This window comes from Salvelinus fontinalis, chromosome 19 (genome assembly GCF_029448725.1).
Source record: "Salvelinus fontinalis isolate EN_2023a chromosome 19, ASM2944872v1, whole genome shotgun sequence".
NCBI lineage: Eukaryota > Metazoa > Chordata > Actinopteri > Salmoniformes > Salmonidae > Salvelinus > Salvelinus fontinalis.
In genome coordinates this window covers 49,538,079-49,556,699 of record NC_074683.1, presented here as the reverse complement: position 1 = coordinate 49,556,699, position 18,621 = coordinate 49,538,079, and the positions used below count along the sequence as shown (strand labels likewise).

Here is an 18,621-nt window from a genome sequence, read left to right as displayed (position 1 = left end):
GGAGGGATGGGCAGGGGGGAGATGGGTAAGAATGTGGGAGGGATGGGCAAGAATGTGGGAGGGCTGGGTAAGAATGTGGGAGGGATGGGCAGGGGGGAGATGGGTAAGAATGTGGGAGGGATGGGCAGGGGGAGAGATGGGTAAGAATGTGGGAGGGATGGGCAGGGGGAGAGATGGGTAAGAATGTGGGAGGGATGGGCAGGGGGAGAGATGGGCAAGAATGTGGGAGGGATGGGCAGGGGGAGAGATGGGCAAGAATGTGGGAGGGATGGGCAGGGGGAGAGATGGGTAAGAATGTGGGAGGGATGGGCAGGGGGAAATGGGTAAGAATGTGGGAGGGATGGGCAGGGGGGAGATGGGGAGGAATGTGGGAGGGATGGGCAGGGGGGAGATGGGTAATAATGTGGGAGGGATGGGCAGGGGGGAGATGGGCAGGAATGTGGGAGGGATGGGCAGGGGGAGAGATGGGTAATAATGTGGGAGGGATGGGCAGGGGGGAGATGGGTAATAATGTGGGAGGGATGGGCGGGGGGGAGAGATGGGTAGGAATGTGGGAAGGATGGGCAGGGGGAGAGATGGGTAAGAATGTGGGAAGGATGGGCAGGGGGAGAGATGGGTAAGAATGTGGGAAGGATGGGCAGGGGGAGAGATGGGTAAGAATGTGGGAGGGATGGGCAGGGGGAAATGGGTAAGAATGTGGGAGGGATGGGCAGGGGGAGAGATGGGCAGGAATGTGGGAGGAATGGGCAGGGGGAGAGATGGGTAAGAATGTGGGAGGGATGGGCAGGGGGAGAGATGGGTAAGAATGTGGGAGGGATGGGCAGGGGGAGAGATGGGTAAGAATGTGGGAGGGATGGGCAGGGGGAGAGATGGGTAAGAATGTGGGAGGGATGGGCAGGGGGAGAGATGGGTAAGAATGTGGGAGGGATGGATGGGCAGGGGGGAGAGATGGGCAGGAATGTGGGAGGAATGGGCAGGGGGAGAGATGGGTAAGAATGTGGGAGGGATGGGCAGGGGGAAATGGGTAAGAATGTGGGAGGGATGGGCAGGGGGAGAGATGGGCAAGAATGTGGGAGGGATGGGCAGGGGGAGAGATGGGCAAGAATGTGGGAGGGATGGGCAGGGGGAGAGATGGGCAAGAATGTGGGAGGGATGGGCAGGGGGAGAGATGGGTAAGAATGTGGGAGGGATGGGCAGGGGGGAGATGGGCAGGAATGTGGGAGGGATGGGCAGGGGGAGAGATGGGTAAGAATGTGGGAAGGATGGGCAGGGGGAGAGATGGGCAGGAATGTGGGAGGGATGGGCAGGGGGGAGATGGGCAGGAATGTGGGAGGGATGGGCAGGGGGGAGAGATGGGCAGGAATGTGGGAGGAATGGGCAGGGGGAAATGGGTAGGTGGAACAAGTCCTAATACTGAAACTAACACGTTACAGACCTACAGAGCTGGCAGGGCCTTCGTCCAGCCTTGACCTCTAACCCCTGAACCCCAGAGATCAGTGCCAACTGTGATATATGGCGTTTAGCTCTGTCACACCACACTGCATTCTGGTTAGAACTCCCTCTGTAACTCCCCCTAAGAGACATCCTTAAGCCTCACCATAACTCACACTATGACCTGCGTATACGTCTAGGAACCAACACAACCAGACATCCTGATATATCTCCTAGGAAAACAGGAAATTGAAGACCCACCAAGAGGAAGACCCAGCAACCAACACATGAAGCGGATGCCACTTGCAAATAGATCAACTCTTCTCTAGTCACTGATTAACATGGTGGGGTCTGATCACCGACTTCACGCAGTCTCCATGGTAACATGCCTAGTGGTGTATGGTTGGGTGGGGTTGGATAGCAGCCAGCCAGGAAGTAGGCCTACAATATTGGCGCTGATCTGCATTAGACTTGGTCCCTTTGTGACAGTACAGTACTTGGTCTGCCCTTGGAGAGAGGTGCTGACCTCAATAAGACTTCCTGCTTGACAAATAAAAGGTTACATAAAACAGTCGGGATGAACACTAGGCTACAGTAGAAGCCACACGAGGCTAGATTACAGTAGAAGCCACACGAGGCTAGATGACAGTAGAAGCCACACGAGGCTAGATGACAGTAGAAGCCACACGAGGCTAGATGACAGTAGAAGCCACACGAGGCTAGATGACAGTAGAAGCCACACGAGGCTAGATGACAGTAGAAGCCACACGAGGCTAGATGACAGTAGAAGCCACACGAGGCTAGATGACAGTAGAAGCCACACGAGGCTAGATGACAGTAGAAGCCACACGAGGCTAGATGACAGTAGAAGCCACACGAGGCTAGATGACAGTAGAAGCCACACGAGGCTAGATTACAGTAGAAGCCACACGAGGCTAGATTACAGTAGAAGCCACACGAGGCTAGATTACAGTAGAAGCCACACGAGGCTAGATTACAGTAGAAGCCACACGAGGCCCCTCTGGGAAATAGAGTACAGTCTCACAACTCTTAATCTCTGGAGCAGATTAGTGGGGCAGCAGAATTGTCTTTTACTTCCTGGAGCAGATTAGAGGGGCAGGAGAATCATCCAGCATGTATGGCAACATTAAATCATTGTAGATTCTGCAAATCTCATTACTGTGGTATTCACAGCACATCTAATAACAGTAGTCAGCTGCTGATGCTAGTGAAAACCGTTTCAGTACACACATAGCTGAGAATATGACTCGGAGTAACAACTCAAATCTAACTTTATTGATCACATACACATTGTTAGCAGATGATATTGCGGGTGTTGCAAAATGTTTGTGCTCCTAGCTCCACCTGCACAGTAGAATCTCACAATTCACAACGATACACAAATCTAAAAGAATGGAATTAAGAAAGAAATAAATAAATAAATAAATATTATGATGAGCAATGGCTGAAAGATATTGCCTATAATACAGTATATACACATGGCATGGGTAAAACAGTATGTAAACATTGTTAAAGTGACCAGTGTTCCATGTACATAGGGCAGCAGCCTCTAAGGTGCAGGGTTGAGTAACCGGGTGGTAGCCGGCTAGTGATGGCTATTTAACAGTCTGATGGCCTTGAGATAGAAGCCATTTTTTCCCCAAGTCGCTAGGTCCCAGCTTTGATGCACCTGTACTGACCTCGCCTTCTGGATGATAGCGGGGTGAACAGGCCATGGATCGGATGGTTGATGTCCTCGATAATTTTTCCGGCATTCCTGTGACATTGGGTGTAGGTGTCCTGGAGGGCAGGTAGTTTTCCCCCGGGGATTGCGGTGGGCAGAACACACCACCCTCTGGAGAGCCCTGCGGTTGCGAGCGGTGCAGTTGCCATACCAGGCGGTGATACAGCCCGACAGGATGCTCTCAATGGTGCATTTGTAAAAAAAAGTGTGTGAGTGTCTTAGGAGGCTTTAGAAATTCAACTTGGCCCCTGAGGTTCTGTGTGGGTGGACCATTTCAGATTGTCAGTGAATGTGTACACTGAGGAACTTTACGCTTTTCACCTTCTCCACTGCGGTCCCGTCGATCTGATTCTGACCCAATTTTTCAGGGTATGCATGAGGCAACACCAGTGGAACAGAGGCAGGAGGAGGAGGAGTCCTGGAGAGATGAAGGTGAAGAGAAAACCGGCCACCTCTTCCCTCCACCTCCAGTCACTTGATAATAAGATGGATAACCTTTGATCGTGGAATTGCTACCAAACGGGACTTTCGTAATTGCAATATTCTCTGTTTTTTCTGAAACGTGGCCTTCAGACAAGATAACCCCCATTGCTATCCAACTCGATGGATTCTCACCGAGCGGACAGGACAGTTGAGTCGGGGAAATCGAAAGGAGAGTTTTGCCTCTTCAACAACTGGTGTGCTTATTTGAGCGGATGTCTCGACCCATTGTTCACCAGTCTTGGAATACCTGATGGTCAAATGTTGACTCCCGAGGGAGTTGTTTTCAGCTGGTATCGTGACTGTTGTACACATTCCACCTCAGGACAAGAAATATAACAAGCAGACACTTAACGAACTGTATGAAGCTGAAAACACATCTGGAGGCTGCTTTCCGCCACCGGCGATTTTAATTCTGCGTTATTAAGACACGTAACCTCTAACACTTCTCCTTCGCCACTAGGAGGCGATAAAGTCCTAGACCACTTAATCTACCCACAAGCAAGCATACAAGACCCTCCCTTGTCCGCCATTCAGCAAATCAGATCACGACTCCATACTCCTGCTTCCTGTTTACAAGTAGAAGCTCAAAACAGGAAGTACCTGTGACTCGCTCCATTGAGAAATCATGCTGTGAGTTAAGCTGTGACCTTGTAAAGAAACTCAGTACATCAGCAGACTAGAACTGTTCATATTTAGATCCTCAGAACAGCACAGGCCTCCAGAAATAGCATGAAGCCTGGGGTATGGGTGAGGTGGACAGCTGGGGGACAGACCCTAGGAATGGGGACGGGATGGGGCAGAGGGTCATGGTCCTCTGGGCCAGCTCCGAAGGCCTGGGGATAGGTCTGGCAATATGGAGCTACAGTGCATGATTAGCGAAACATACCAAAACCAGTTCAAAAGCTAAAACATATTTACAGTAAAGCGGCATCCTTCAAGAACAAACAGCAGCTGAACCAAAAGACTTTACCCCACAGCTGACGTCTCACTCACTCAACAGGATATCCTTCAGACACAAAGGTCTCCCTCCAGGCCAACAGATAAGTTCAGCCTGGCTAGAGTAGAGCCCATTCCTACTATTCTCATCATACAAACTGCTAATCATACTGCTAATCAATACCTTCTGAAGAAAAACAACATAGATCAGCATACATTACAAGCTGGTCCATGCTGGTCAGTGTTGGTCTGATGCTGGTCTTGACCAGCATGGTCTAACTGGTTATACTGGCATGGTGACCAGCCTTCGCTGTGTTATGGACACTGATGACCAGCATACATCCTATTGGAAACCAGCCAGAGTCGATTCCCACAACCTGCATTCAGAATGACTGAGTTAAAAAGATGAATAAATGAGAACAGAGATCTCAGTAACAGTTGCAATTAGTTTAGAAAGATGTTACTTATCTTTGTGTCGCATAAGATAAATGTATTGATTAATTAAATCAGATCAACTCTGGTATACGGCACCCCACCCCCCCACCCCAGTATCCAAACGTTCATAGCATCATACAGTCCTTCTCTCATACCGAGATTTACAGTATTAACGGTTTAGTACACAAGGGGTTGCCATAAAATGCAAAAAATACCCATTGTGCTAACAACCTTAACAGAAGTAATAGCGAATATCCATGGAGGCTGCTAGATAAATATGCTAACGAGCACAAACGAAAATAAACAAAATTGCAAAGACAGGCAATCCAGCTCATAAAGGTATACATATATATTAGGTAGGCGCTACCAAGTGTCATTTTTGGTGAGTTTGCACATTCAAATCGAATTTACTTACATATCAGCTGATCTAAGAAGGGCTGCAACTGAATGCATTCAACTGAACTGTGTCTTCTGCATCAGAGAGATGCATAATCAACATCCACGACATTCCCCGGCGCCCGGGGAACAAGGCTAATAACTGCCTTGCTCAGGGGCAGAACGTCAGCTCTGGGATTCTGCCCAACGCTCTAACCACTAGGCTACCTGCCGCCGAAGATAGTGGCCGCTGTACAGAAGTCAAAGCTCTCTCAAAAAACACAAAACTCAATATCCTTATTAATTCAGCCACTAACTTAGATTAACTAGCAAATTGAATTTAGGGAGTCGGTTTAACACAGAATTCTACTTTTTTCACACACAAAAAAAAGAATAAAACACTTTGTGCATTTTGTAAAATGCTTCTTATTGTAATTTCGGCCTCAGACTAATGTTGTGTCACAACTTGTAGACTTGTTTCCGTGCTAACCTTACTTTGCTTCCTGCAAACTTTACAGTTTTTAACTTTTTAATGACCGTTTTATATTTATATTTTTTCCCCTCCATCGCTCAACTTTTTTCATTCAACTTTTTCACTCCGGACGCTTTATCTGGACGTGGTTCGTCAGGACCTCCACCAGCCCGAAGCTAAGCAGTAACGTTAACATGATGCCTTCTAATTGCAGTCGCTGTACTCATAATATACAGGAGAACGATCGCCTCGCTGTACTCATAATATACAGGAGAACGATCGCCTTACGGCGAGGATAGCTGTGCTGCAAGCCCAGCTTCAGATGCAATCGTTAGGCAAGGGTAATTTAAGTGTAGGAAAGGATGAAACAGCATCTGTGCCACCAGTAAGTACAGATAGTAACGTTAGTATAAATCCCCCCGCACAGTCCCCGCAGCCGGACAACTTTCTCATGGCTTCTGGAGGGAAATGCTGTAGGAATGCTCAACCGGTATCGCTCATTCAGCCGACAGAAACTTTCAACCGGTTTTCCCCATTAAGTAGCAAGTCGGAGTCTGAGGCCGAGTCTTCTCTGGTCTCTACTCCTCCCGTTACGGGGTCTGAGATGCCGAAGCCTCCCCACCATTAGCTCTGACAAATTGAAAACCCTAGTCATTGGCGACTACATTACCCACAGTTTTAGACTTAAAATGAATCATCCAGAGATCATACACTGTTTACCAGGGGGCAGGGCTACCGACGTTAAGGCTAATCTTAAGATGGTGCTGGCTAAAGCTAAATCTGGCGAGTGTAGAGAGTATAGAGATATTGTTATCCACGTCGACACCAACGATGTTAGGATGAAACAGTCAGAGGTCACCAAGTGCAACATAGCTTCAGCTTGCAAATCTAGAAAAATGTGTCGGCATCAAGTAGTTGTCTCTGGCCCCTCCCAGTTAGGGGGAGTGATGAGCTCTACAGCAGAGTCTCACAACTCAATCGCTGGTTGAAAATTGTTTTCTGCCACTCCCAAAAGAGAATTGTAGATAACTAGCCCTCCTTCTGGGATTCACCCACAAACAGGACCAAGCCTGGCCTGCTGAGGAGTGACGGACTCCATCCTAGCTGGAGGGGTGCTCTCATCTTATCTACAAACATAGACAGGGCTCTAACTCCTCTAGCTCCACAATGAGATAGCGTGCTGCCTGGCCTGCACCCTGTCAGCCAACTTAGTGGAGTCTGCCACTAGCACAGTCAGTGTAATCAGCTCAGCTATCCCATTGAGACTGTGTCTGTGCCTCGATCTAGGTTGAGCAAAATTAAACATGGCGGTGTTCGCCTTAGCAATCTCACTAGGACCTCCTCCATTCCTGCCATTATTGAAACAGATCGTGATACCTCACATCTCAAAATAGGGTTACTTAATGTTAGATCCCTCACTTCAAAGGCAGTCATAGTCAATGAACTAATCACTGATCATAATCTTGATGTGATTGGCCTGACTGAAACATGGCTTAAGCCTGATGAATTTACTGTGTTAAATGAGGCCTCTCCTCCTGGTTACACTAGTGACCATATCCCCCGTGCATCCCGCAAAGGCGGAGGTGTTGCTAACATTTACGACAGCAAATTTCAATTTACAAAAAAACCTGACGTTTGTCTTTTGAGTTTCTAGGCAACTCAATCACTTTTTATAGCTACTGTTTACAGGCCTCATGGGCCATATACAGCGTTCCTCACAGAGTTCCCTGAATTCCTATCGGAATGGCAGATAATATTCAAGTGGAGACCCACTCCAAAAGGCTTTCGGAGCCATCAACTCAGTGGGTTTTGTCCAACTTACTGCCACAGTCATACTATGGACCTAGTTTTGTCCCGTGGAATAAATATTGTGGATCTAATGTTTTTCGTCATAATCCTGGACTATCGGACCACCATTTTATTACATTTGCAATCTCAACAAATAATCTGCTCAGACCCCAACCAAGGATCATCAAAAGCCGTGCTATAAATTCTCGGACAACCCAAAGATTTCTAAATGCCCTTTCAGACTCCCTCCACCTACCCAAGGACGTCAGAGTACAAAAATCAATTAACCGCCTGAGGAACTCAATTTAACTTTGCGTAATACCCTAAATGCAGTCACACCCCTAAAAACATTTGTCATAGGAAACTAGCTCCCTGGTATACAGAAAATACCCGAGCCCTGAAGCAAGCTTCCAGAAAATTAGAACGGAAATGGCGCTACACCAAACTGGAAGTCTTCCGACTAGCTTGGAAAGACAGAACCGTGCAGTATTGAAGAGCCCTCACTGCTGCTCGACCATACTATTTTTCCAACTTAATTGAGGAAAATAAGAACAATCCAAAATGTATTTATGTTACTGTCGCAAAGTTAACTAAAAAGCAGCATTCCCCAAGAGAGGATGGCTTTCACTTCAGCAGTAATAAATTCATGAACTTCAACTTCTTTGAGGAAAAGATCATGATCATTAGAAAGCAAATTATGTACTCCTCTTTAAATCTGCGTATTCCTCCAAAGCTCAGTTGTCCTGAGTCTGCACAACTCTGCCAGGACCTAGGATCAAGGGAGACACTCAAGTATTTTATTACTATAGCTCTTGACACATTGATGAAAATACTGATCCTATTCCTACTAAACTACTGAAAGCGCTGCTTCCTGTGCTCGGCCCTCCTATGTTGAACATAATAAACAGCTCTCTATCCACCGGATGTGTACCAAACTCACTAAAAGTGGCAGTAATAAAGCCTCTCTTGAAAAAGCCAAATCTTGAACGAGAAAATATTTTCAAAAACAGCCTATATTAAAAGCTGTTGCACAGCAACTCACTGCCTTCCTGAAGACAAACAATGTATACGAAATGCTTCAGTCTGGTTTTAGACCCCATCATAGCACTGAGACTGTACTCGTGAAGGTGGTAAATTACCTTTTAATGGCGTCAGACCGAGGCTCTGCATCTGTCCTCGTGCTACTAGACCTTAGTGCTGCCTTTGATACCATCGATCACCACATTCTTTTGGAGCGATTGGAAACCCAAATTGGTCGACACGGACAAGTTCTGGCCTGGTTTAGATCTTATCTGTCGGAAAGATATCAGTTTGTCTCTGTGAATGGTTTGTCCTCTGACAAATCAACTGTACATTTCGGTGTTCCTCAAGGTTCCGTTTTAGGACCACTATTGTTTTCACTATATATTTTACCTCTTGGTGATGTCATTCGAAAACATAATGTTACCTTTCACTGCTATGTGGATGACACACAGCTGTACATTCATGGATGAAAACATGGTGAAGCCCCAGAATTGCCCTCCCTGGAAGCCTACTTTTTAAACTGCTAGTTCTAGGTCCCAAGAAACAAAAGAGATCTTCTGTTGAATCTGGCAATTAATCTTGATTAATCTTGATGGTTGTAAAGTCATCTCAAATAAAACTGAAGGACCTCGGCGTTACTCTGGACGCTGATCTCTTTTGGACGAACATATCAAGACTGTTTCAAGTACAGCTTTTTTCCCCAACTACATAACATTACAAAAATCAGAAATCTTCTGTCCAAAAATCAATCCATGCTTTTGTCACTCCTAGGTTAGACTACTGCAATGCTCTACTTTCCGGCTACCCGGAAAAAGCACTAAATAAATAAACTTCAGTTAGTCCAAAACACAGCTGCTAGAATCTTGACAAAAACCAACACATTTTATCATATTACTCCAGTGCTAGTCTCTCTACACTGGCTTTTCTGTTAAGGCTAGGGCTGATTTCAAGGTTTTACTGCTAACCTACAAAGCATTACACGGGCTTGCTCCTACCTATCTTTCCGATTTAGTCCTGCCGTACATACCTACACGTACGCTACGGTCACAAGACGCAGGCCTCCTTACTGTCACTAGAATTTCTAAGCAAACAGCTGGAGGCAGGCCTTTCTCCTATGGAGCTCAATTTTTATGGAATGGTCTGCCTACCCATGTGAGAGACGCAGACTCGGTCTCAACCTTTAAGTCTTTATTGAATACTCATCTCTTCAGTAAGTCCTATGATTGAGTATAGTCTGGCCCAGGGGTGTGAAGGTGAACAGAAAGGCACTGGAGCAACGAACCGCCCTTGCTGTCTCTGCCAGGCCGGTTCCCCTCTTCCACTGGGATTCTCTGCCTCAAACCCTATTACAGGGGCTGAGTCACTGGCTTACTGGTGCTCTTTCATGCCGTCCCTAGGAGGGGTGCGTCACTTGAGTGGGTTGAGTCACTGGCGTGATCTTCCTGTCCGGGTTGACGCCCCCCCTTGGGTGCGTGCCATGGGGGAGATCTTCGTGGGCTATATTCGGCCTTGTCTCAGGATGGTAAGTTGGTGGTTGAAAATATCCCTCTAGTGGTGTGGGGGCTGTGCTTTGGTAAAGTGGGTGGGGTTATTTCCTGCCTGGTTGGCCCTGTCCGTGGGTATCGTCAGACGGGGCCATAGTGTCTCCCGACCCCTCCTGTCTCAGCCTCCAGTATTTATGCTGCAATAGTTTGTGTCGGGGGCCAGGGTCAGTCTGTTATATCTGGAGTATTTCTCCTGTCTTATCTGGTGTCCTGTGTGAATTTAAGTATGCTCTCTCTAATTCTCTTTCTCTCGGAGGACCCGAGCCCTAGGACCATGCCTCAGGACTACCTGGCCTGATGACTCCTTGCTGTCCCAGTCCACCTGGTCATGCTGCTGCTCCAGTTTCAGCTGTTCTGCCTGCGGCTATGGAACCCTGACCTGTTCACCGGACGTGCTACCTTGTCCCAGACCTGCTGTTTTCAACTCTCTAGAGACAGCAGGAGCGGTAGAGATACTCTCAATGATCGGCTATGAAAAGCCAACTGGCATTTACTCCTGAGGTGCTGACCTGGTGCACCCTCGACAACTACTGTGATTATTATTATTTGACCATGCTGGTCATTTATGAACATTTGAACATCTTGGTCATGTTCTGTTATAATCTCCACCCGGCACAGCCAGAAGAGGACTGGCCACCCCTCATAGCCTGGTTCCTCGCTAGATTTCTTCCTAGGTTCTGGTCTTTCTAGGGAGTTTTTCCTAGCCACCGTGCTTCTACACCTGCATTGCTTGCTGCTTGGGGTTTTAGGCTGGGTTTCTGTACAGCACTTCGAGATATCAGCTGATGTAAGAAGGGCTTTATAAATAAATAATTCTTACATTTGATTGAGAATTCAGAAACAGGCAGACTGATGAGTAGCTACTTTTCTCCGATACTTTTCTCGGGTAAAAATGCAAGATTAACTTTAGGAAATGTACCTGGCTATATTCTTTCCATGATAAAATTTTGAAATGGGCAGTGTCTTCGCAAAAAATAAAAATACTTTGCTTTTTCATTGAAAGCTCATTTACGTGTGTTGCTGCCAGCCAAATAGCGTTGCACTTCTGTTGTCATCTGATGGAAATGAAACCATTTTCTGCTGATTGTGTTACACTGATGTATTTTCTGTGAAGAAAAACTATAACTAACCCCATTCTGTACAAATTTGCGACATTCAAACGAGGCTGCAATGAAAACTAATGTAGCGACTGTGTTGCCATCAAAAATCTGGGGTGTGAACTACGTTTCTATTTAAGCGTTGATTACATGGTAATCCAATAATATATATATTTTTTAAACTGATCCCCTCCGACGCTGTACGTTAAAATTGTGACGTGTCATGACGTAACATGCAGCACCCATAATGCAACTCATTCTGTGTCGTACAGCCTCTCTCCACCAGGTGTAGCACTACTCTCCCCGTTTAAAAAGAAAGGGACAGGGTAAGGGGGGGTACCTAGTCATTTTTTGCGTCATCACTGCAAGCTATCGTGACTCTCAAAAGCCGCTGTTTCTGAAGAGCACTTTGGCGCCGCCCTAAAAACCAGATTCAAATTCGACACAAACCTTCAAATAAGTAATTACACATTATATCAACTCTTTATAGTTTTTTAAATTTACGTTTTAGAGGCGATAAGGTGATAAAAAAAACGTTTTAATTGTGTCATTATGGGGTATTGTGATGTCATTGTGGGGTATTGTGATGTCATTGTGGGGTAGTGTGATGTCATTGTGGGGTAGTGTGATGTCATTGTGGGGTAGTGTGATGTCATTGTGGGGTAGTGTGATGTCATTGTGGGGTAGTGTGATGTCATTGTGGGGTAGTGTGATGTCATTGTGGGGTAGTGTGATGTCATTGTGGGGTAGTGTGATGTCATTGTGGGGTATTGTGATGTCATTGTGGGGTATTGTGATGTCATTGTGGGGTATTGTGTGTAGATTGATGAAGTGATGGAAAAAAATCTAAATCAATCCATTTCAGGATGTAACAAAATGTGGGAAAAGTAAGGAGGAGTCCGAATGCGCCGCACTTATATGCACTGTGCAGCCTTACCTACGGGTCTTGTATGCACTGTGCAGCCTTACCTACGGGTCTTATATGCACTGTGCAGCCTTACCTACGGGTCTTATATGCACTGTGCAGCCTTACCTACGGGTCTTATATGCACTGTGCAGCCTTACCTACGGGTCTCGTATGCACTGTGCAGCCTTACCTACGGGTCTCGTATGCACTGTGCAGCCTTACCTACGGGTCTTATATGCACTGTGCAGCCTTACCTACGGGTCTTATATGCACTGTGCAGCCTTACCTACGGGTCTTATATGCACTGTGCAGCCTTACCTACGGGTCTTATATGCACTGTGCAGCCTTACCTACGGGTCTTGTATGCACTGTGCAGCCTTACCTACGGGTCTTGTATGCACTGTGCAGCCTTACCTACGGGTCTTGTATGCACTGTGCAGCCTTACCTACGGGTCTTGTATGCACTGTGCAGCCTTACCTACGGGTCTTGTATGCACTGTGCAGCCTTACCTACGGGTCTTATATGCACTGTGCAGCCTTACCTACGGGTCTTATATGCACTGTGCAGCCTTACCTACGGGTCTTGTATGCACTGTGCAGCCTTACCTACGGGTCTTATATGCACTGTGCAGCCTTACCTACGGGTCTTATATGCACTGTGCAGCCTTACCTACGGGTCTTATATGCACTGTGCAGCCTTACCTACGGGTCTTATATGCACTGTGCAGCCTTACCTACGGGTCTTATATGCACTGTGCAGCCTTACCTACGGGTCTTATATGCACTGTGCAGCCTTACCTACGGGTCTTATATGCACTGTGCAGCCTTACCTACGGGTCTTATATGCACTGTGCAGCCTTACCTACGGGTCTTATATGCACTGTGCAGCCTTACCTACGGGTCTTATATGCACTGTGCAGCCTTACCTACGGGTCTTATATGCACTGTGCAGCCTTACCTACGGGTCTTATATGCACTGTGCAGCCTTACCTACGGGTCTTATATGCACTGTGCAGCCTTACCTACGGGTCTTATATGCACTGTGCAGCCTTACCTACGGGTCTTATATGCACTGTGCAGCCTTACCTACGGGTCTTATATGCACTGTGCAGCCTTACCTACGGGTCTTATATGCACTGTGCAGCCTTACCTACGGGTCTTATATGCACTGTGCAGCCTTACCTACGGGTCTTATATGCACTGTGCAGCCTTACCTACGGGTCTTATATGCACTGTGCAGCCTTACCTACGGGTCTTATATGCACTGTGCAGCCTTACCTACGGGTCTTATATGCACTGTGCAGCCTTACCTACGGGTCTTATATGCACTGTGCAGCCTTACCTACGGGTCTTATATGCACTGTGCAGCCTTACCTACGGGTCTTATATGCACTGTGCAGCCTTACCTACGGGTCTTATATGCACTGTGCAGCCTTACCTACGGGTCTTATATGCACTGTGCAGCCTTACCTACGGGTCTTATATGCACTGTGCAGCCTTACCTACGGGTCTTATATGCACTGTGCAGCCTTACCTACGGGTCTTATATGCACTGTGCAGCCTTACCTACGGGTCTTATATGCACTGTGCAGCCTTACCTACGGGTCTTATATGCACTGTGCAGCCTTACCTACGGGTCTTGTATGCACTGTGCAGCCTTACCTACGGGTCTTGTATGCACTGTGCAGCCTTACCTACGGGTCTTATATGCGCTGTGCAGCCTTACCTACGGGTCTTATATGCGCTGTGCAGCCTTACCTACGGGTCTTATATGCACTGTGCAGCCTTACCTACGGGTCTTATATGCACTGTGCAGCCTTACCTACGGGTCTTATATGCACTGTGCAGCCTTACCTACGGGTCTTATATGCACTGTGCAGCCTTACCTACGGGTCTTATATGCACTGTGCAGCCTTACCTACGGGTCTTATATGCACTGTGCAGCCTTACCTACGGGTCTTATATGCACTGTGCAGCCTTACCTACGGGTCTTATATGCACTGTGCAGCCTTACCTACGGGTCTTATATGCACTGTGCAGCCTTACCTACGGGTCTTATATGCACTGTGCAGCCTTACCTACGGGTCTTATATGCACTGTGCAGCCTTACCTACGGGTCTTGTATGCACTGTGCAGCCTTACCTACGGGTCTTGTATGCGCTGTGCAGCCTTACCTACGGGTCTTATATGCACTGTGCAGCCTTACCTACGGGTCTTATATGCGCTGTGCAGCCTTACCTACGGGTCTTATATGCACTGTGCAGCCTTACCTACGGGTCTTATATGCGTTGTGCAGCCTTACCTACGGGTCTTATATGCACTGTGCAGCCTTACCTACGGGTCTTATATGCGCTGTGCAGCCTTACCTACGGGTCTTGGGTGATCAGCCTACTCAGCGACAGCCACAGAACACAACTGTTTAGAGTTCACACAAATATTAGCATCGTAGCTAATATTCATGGTCCTTAGATCCATACTTAAGGCTGTACACGGACCCCTGCTCAGATGAAACAATCATCCTCACCTGCACTCCTGGCTGGCTGAGTTAACACACCACTATTTATCTAGTTGAATCTGTATACTGACTCGCCTTTTTAAAGAAATCCTGAACAACCTGAAAAAAAAAAAACATTGTGGTCCCACAAGTGTCTGTAGGCGATCCAGGGCTTTCAAAATCTGAATATAACGAGACATTTACACAATTGTATTTATTTCACCTTTTCATGCTACACAAAGATAAATAACACATGTTTCTAAACTAATCTGCTATAAATCTGCTAGGTGGACTTCCTGCACCTGTTACTGAGATGTTACAATCAACATAGGCCCTACAACACATCCGGTTTGGAGCGAGCGGTCGCATTTGCATTCGCTCTGCAGGTTGTATAACTTTTCATTACATTTCATTATAGTACAATGGTTTAATTTGTCCAACCTTAGCAATTTCTTCTTAGCTAGCTACATAGCCGTCTGTGTATCAAAGATAATTGCGTAATTATCGTATTTCGTCGTCTATCGTAGTCCACACTGCTATCTGCCCAGCAGCTAGCCAGCTAGCAAACGTCCACCGTCTACCAAATAGTAGTATAACTTTTCATTACATTTCATTATAGTACAACGGTCTGATTTTCATTTTCATTACAGTACAACGGTTTGATTTGTTTGATCTTAGCTAGCTACATAGCCGTCTTTGTATCAAACATAATTGTGTAGTTATTGAGGTTCGCTAGCCAGCTATTTTCGTCCTAACGTAACGCAACGTAGCCAACACTGCTAGCTAGCCAGCTTGCCACCGAATAGCAGCATTGTAGAAACGAGTGCATTACAACGGAACGACTTGATTAGTGTAGTGTTAGCTGGCTACACAGTTGTCTTTGCTATCTTTGATTTGTTTGATCTTAGCTAGCTACTTAGCTGGCTACATAGCCGTCTTTGTATCAAAGATAATTGTGTAGTTATCGAGGTTCGCTGAGGTTCGCTAGCCAGGTATTCTCGTCCTAACGTAACGTAGTCAACCCTGCTAGCTAGCCAGCTAGCCACCGATTAGCAGCACTGTAGAAACGATTACATTACAACGGAACGACTTGATTTGTGTAGTGTTAGCTAGCTACATAGTTTTCTTTGCTATCTTTGTATCTAAGATAATTGTGTAGCTTTGAGTAATTATCGGTTAGCTAGCCAGCTATTTTCGCCTGCCGCGCTGCCGTCCTCCTACCTAGCCAACACTGCTAGCTAACACTGCTAGCTAGCCAACTTCTACCGAATAGCAGCACTGTAGAAACTTACATTACAACGGAACGACTTGATTAGCGTAGTGTTAGCTAGTTGTCTTTGCTGTCCTTGTATCCATGATAATTGTGTAGTTTAGAGAAATTTAGAGAAATTGTCGAGGTCACCTAGCCAGCTTCACTTTCAACAACGCAGCCACTGCTAGCCAGGCTACTTCACCAGCCAGCAGTACTATATCATTTTAGTCAATCAGATTTCTTATTTTATTTTTGCAACGTAAGCTTAACTCTCTGAACATTCGAGACGTGTAGCCCACTTGTCATTCTAATCTCCTTTGCTTTAGCGTAGCCTCTTCTGTAGCCTGTCAACTATGTGTCTGTCTATCCCTGTTCTTTCCTCTCTGCACAGACCATACAAACGCTTCACACCGCGTGGCCGCGCCCACCCTAACCTGGTGGTCCCAGCCCGCACGACCCACGTGGAGTTCCAGGTCTCCGGTAGCCTCTGGAACTGCCGATCCGCGGCCAACAAGGCAGAGCTCATCTCAGCCTATGCGTCCCTCCAGTCCCTCGACTTCTTGGCACTGACGGAAACATGGCTCACCACAGATAACACTGCTACTCCTACTGCTCTCTCTTCGTCTGCCCACGTGTTCTCGCACACCCCGAGAGCTTCTGGTCAGCGGGGTGGTGGCACCGGGATCCTCATCTCTCCCAAGTGGTCATTCTCTCTTTCTCCCCTTACCCATCTGTCTATCGCCTCCTTTGAATTCCATGCTGTCACAGTTACCAGCCCTTTCAAGCTTAACATCCTTATCATTTATCGCCCTCCAGGTTCCCTTGGAGAGTTCATCAATGAGCTTGATGCCTTGATAAGCTCCTTTCCTGAGGACGGCTCACCTCTCACAGTTCTGGGTGACTTTAACCTCCCCATGTCTACCTTTGACTCATTCCTCTCTGCCTCCTTCTTTCCACTCCTCTCCTCTTTTGACCTCACCCTCTCACCTTCCCCCCCTACTCACAAGGCAGGCAATACGCTTGACCTCATCTTTACTAGATGCTGTTCTTCCACTAACCTCATTGCAACTCCCCTCCAAGTCTCCGACCACTACCTTGTATCCTTTTCCCTCTCGCTCTCATCCAACACTTCCCACACTGCCCCTACTCGGATGGTATCGCGCCGTCCCAACCTTCGCTCTCTCTCCCCCGCTACTCTCTCCTCTTCCATCCTATCATCTCTTCCCTCTGCCCAAACCTTCTCCAACCTATCTCCTGATTCTGCCTCATCAACCCTCCTCTCCTCCCTTTCTGCATCCTTTGACTCTCTAGGTCCCCTATCCTCCAGGCCGGCTCGGTCCTCCCCTCCCGCTCCGTAGCTCGACGACTCATTGCGAGCTCACAGAACAGGGCTCCGGGCAGCCGAGCGGAAATGGAGGAAAACTCGCCTCCCTGCGGACCTGGCATCCTTTCACTCCCTCCTCTCTACATTTTCCTCTTCTGTCTCTGCTGCTAAAGCCACTTTCTACCACTCTAAATTCCAAGCATCTGCCTCTAACCCTAGGAAGCTCTTTGCCACCTTCTCCTCCCTCCTGAATCCTCCTCCCCCTCCCCCCCCCTCCTCCCTCTCTGCAGACGACTTCGTCAACCATTTTGAAAAGAAGGTCGACGACATCCGATCCTCGTTTGCTAAGTCAAACGACACCGCTGGTTCTGCTCACACTGCCCTACCCTGTGCTTTGACCTCTTTCTCCCCTCTCTCTCCAGATGAAATCTCGCGTCTTGTGACGGCCGGCCGCCCAACAACCTGCCCGCTTGACCCTATCCCCTCCTCTCTTCTCCAGACCATTTCCGGAGACCTTCTCCCTTACCTCACCTCGCTCATCAACTCATCCTTGACCGCTGGCTACGTCCCTTCCGTCTTCAAGAGAGCGAGAGTTGCACCCCTTTTGAAAAAACCTACACTCGATCCCTCCGATGTCAACAACTACAGACCAGTATCCCTTCTTTCTTTTCTCTCCAAAACTCTTGAACGTGCCGTCCTTGGCCAGCTCTCCTGCTATCTCTCTCAGAATGACCTTCTTGATCCAAATCAGTCAGGTTTCAAGACTAGTCACTCAACTGAGACTGCTCTTCTCTGTATCACGGAGGCGCTCCGCACTGCTAAAGCTAACTCTCTCTCCTCTGCTCTCATCCTTCTAGACCTATCGGCTGCCTTCGATACTGTGAACCATCAGATCCTCCTCTCCACCCTCTCCGAGTTGGGCATCTCCGGCGCGGCACACGCTTGGATTGCGTCCTACCTGACAGGTCGCTCCTACCAGGTGGCGTGGCGAGAATCTGTCTCCTCACCACGCGCTCTCACCACTGGTGTCCCCCAGGGCTCTGTTCTAGGCCCTCTCCTATTCTCGCTATACACCAAGTCACTTGGCTCTGTCATAACCTCACATGGTCTCTCCTATCATTGCTATGCAGACGACTAACATCAAGGCGGTGGCCCGTTCCTGTAGGTTCATGCTCTACAACATCCGCAGAGTACGACCCTGCCTCACACAGGAAGCGGCGCAGGTCCTAATCCAGGCACTTGTCATCTCCCGTCTGGATTACTGCAACTCGCTGTTGGCTGGGCTCCCTGCCTGTGCCATCAAACCCCTACAACTC

At 47.6% G+C, this 18,621-nt stretch overlaps 1 protein-coding gene across 1 annotated transcript in view; it reads right to left on the bottom strand.

The window, feature by feature from the left end:
- myo10l3 (myosin X, like 3) overlaps positions 1-18,621 on the bottom strand; it is a 206,928-nt gene that overhangs the window by 168,571 nt on the left and 19,736 nt on the right. The gene's annotated exons all lie outside the window — the stretch shown is intronic.